The sequence below is a fragment of the Borostomias antarcticus genome (genome assembly GCF_949987555.1).
Source record: "Borostomias antarcticus genome assembly, chromosome: 22".
In the NCBI taxonomy this organism is placed as follows: domain Eukaryota; kingdom Metazoa; phylum Chordata; class Actinopteri; order Stomiiformes; family Stomiidae; genus Borostomias; species Borostomias antarcticus.
This window is the reverse complement of record NC_140255.1, coordinates 10,436,770-10,439,269: the sequence shown is the minus strand read 5'-3', so window position 1 is coordinate 10,439,269 and position 2,500 is coordinate 10,436,770. Positions and strand designations below refer to the sequence as shown.

General features: G+C 48.3%; 1 protein-coding gene across 1 annotated transcript in view; it reads right to left on the bottom strand.

Annotated features, from left to right (window-relative positions):
* usp54b (ubiquitin specific peptidase 54b) overlaps nucleotides 1-2,500 on the bottom strand; it is a gene marked incomplete at both ends in the record, with an annotated part of 35,823 nt that overhangs the window by 2,998 nt on the left and 30,325 nt on the right. The window lies entirely within an intron of this gene.

Sequence of the window (2,500 nt, the reverse complement as noted above, 5' to 3'; positions counted from 1 at the left end):
CACAGAGACCAACAGGGCAGACTAACAGAGAGCAGCTATGCAGCAGTACACACAGAGACCAACAGGGCAGACTAACAGAGAGCAGCTATGCAGCAGTACACACAGAGACCAACAGGGCAGAGGGCAGCACAGGCTAGCAGAGAAAAGCACATAGAAGCACAGACCGACTCTCTCACAGCAAAACAAAGACAGGCAATGCTGGGGACACACAGAGCTGGGGTCCTGAGGAGATTTTGGACAGGCAGTATTGGGGACACACAGAGGGGTCCTGCAGAATGATTTGACAGGCAGCAGCCAGCTCTATGGACACACACTGGAGTCCACACATGTTGTTTTTGGGCAGGCATTGGTGAGGACACACACAGAGGGTCTGAGGTGGGTTTGAGATGGGCATCGCTATGAAGACACAGGGGACAGTAGTGGTACCTGTGATGCCCCTGTGGGTGGACGCTTCCTGTCTCCCGTTCCATTTCCTGTTCCTGCCTGCGTTTGATTGGGGCCCCAGCGCTCCTCATGCACGCAGCTACAGCCAATCCGCTATGAGCGTTAGCCTCATGCAGGGGTCTGAGCACAGCTGAGAATGTTAACAACAGAGCAGGAGAGAGAATGAGAGAGAGAGAGAGAGAGAGAGAGCATGAGAAAGAGAGAGAGACAGGGGTGAAAAAGTGAGAGTAGGTGGAAGAATATATATCGAAAACAAGTATTAAAAAGAGAAAGGGACAGTGAAAAAAGGAAGATTGAAAAATAGAATATGGTGAAAAATATGAAGAGGTAGAAAAAAAGCAGAGCAGAGTGGTTATGAAGGGACCAGCATGCAATATGCTCCTCAGTGTGTGCGCATATGTGTGTATGTGTGTGTTTGTGTGTGTGTGTGTGCGTGTGGGGCGCGTGTGTGTGTGTGCGTGTGCAGTAGATAATAAGTATGATGTTTGTGGTGTGAGTATGTTAGTATGGTAAGTCAGACAGGTGAGGTTAGAGGAGGAGGAGCAGCTGGGCTACGTTCTCCAGGCACAGCACCACACTGGGCCTCAGCTGGGAGCAGGGGGGGCAGGGGTCAAAGGTTAACCGTACCCGCTGTCTAGAATCTTACACTACAACTACAGGCTTGTGTTAGCGCTTAGCCTAGCGAATGTACCCCAGAAAGATGTTAGTGGGTTAAGATGCAGAGAGAGACAGCTAGAGAGCGACTGTCGCTGTTGGGGGTGCATTCAGGAACGGCACAATGTTCACTAGTGTTACAACCAGTGCAAAAACACTTTAGTTGAGTCATTACAGCAGAGAGGGGGTTTATGGTTGCTCTCTTGGTGTTAGCTGTGATATGTACAGTAGAATGGTGGGAGGCAGATTGGGCTGGTGTAAGTCTGTCTGAACCACACCTACCCTACAACCTTCTCATCTGTTCCTCTGTACAGGCCCGCGTGTGTGTGTGTGTGTGTGTGTGTGTGTAAGGGGGTGTGTGTATACAGGGCTGGCTCTATGTGAAGGGGCCCTAGGCCCTTAGCATGAATCTGGAGAGGGGCCCCTTTAGGTGGAGGGTGTGTTGCAGATGATGGTCATAAGATGGAATAAACAGTTTGTGTTCCTACACTAAATTTGTATAAATGAGTACTAAATAAAGCAACACAGACATACAGTAATTTAAACATTCACAAATCATTATGTTGATTGACAGTCAGGGGTGGTGTCCTGATCATGTCCGAAAAAGCCTTATATGCCTGTTTTAATGGTAACTAATGATGCAGTAAAACATGGGCCCCAGCAACCATGGACCCATGCAGCCATGGTCAGTCCGTGGTCTGCATATAAGCTCAGCTGGCCCTGTGTGTGTGTGTGTGTGTGTGTGTGTGTGTGTGTGTGTGTGTGTGTGTGTGTGTGTGTGTGTGTGTGTGTGTGTGTGTATGACGTAACAACCGAAACAGAACAAAGGCTGACAGAAAGACAGACATTGAAAACACACCTAATCCAAAAATATAATTATACTGTGTTAGGACTGAGCTTGAGAAACAGTATGTGCCACCCTTCCTACACACACACACACACACACACACACACACGCTTTAACTTGGCCTGGACGCTCAGAGGTTTGGCCGGACTGCTCCTCTGGGGAGCCAAGCACAGAACAGTGCGAGATTCCGCCACTGTCCAGATGACGGAGGTCAGAGACCATCACAGAGGGATGGGAATACTCTAGTTTAAGAGTCTAAAGGGATTCGCATTATGTTGGTTAGAGTTAGCCCAACATGAGCCCAACTGGCAATCCTTGAGGGTAAAACACATACTGTACACTCACACACACACATGCACACACACACACACACACACACAGACACACACACACACACACACACACACACACACAACAAACCAACATGTAAGCACACAAGCTTGACTACACGCCAAGCACTAAACAGAACACACGGATAACGTACAATCAAATCAAATGAGATATTTTGGTTGATTTATGTCCTTACCCACATCTACAGTATACTACCCAGTAGAG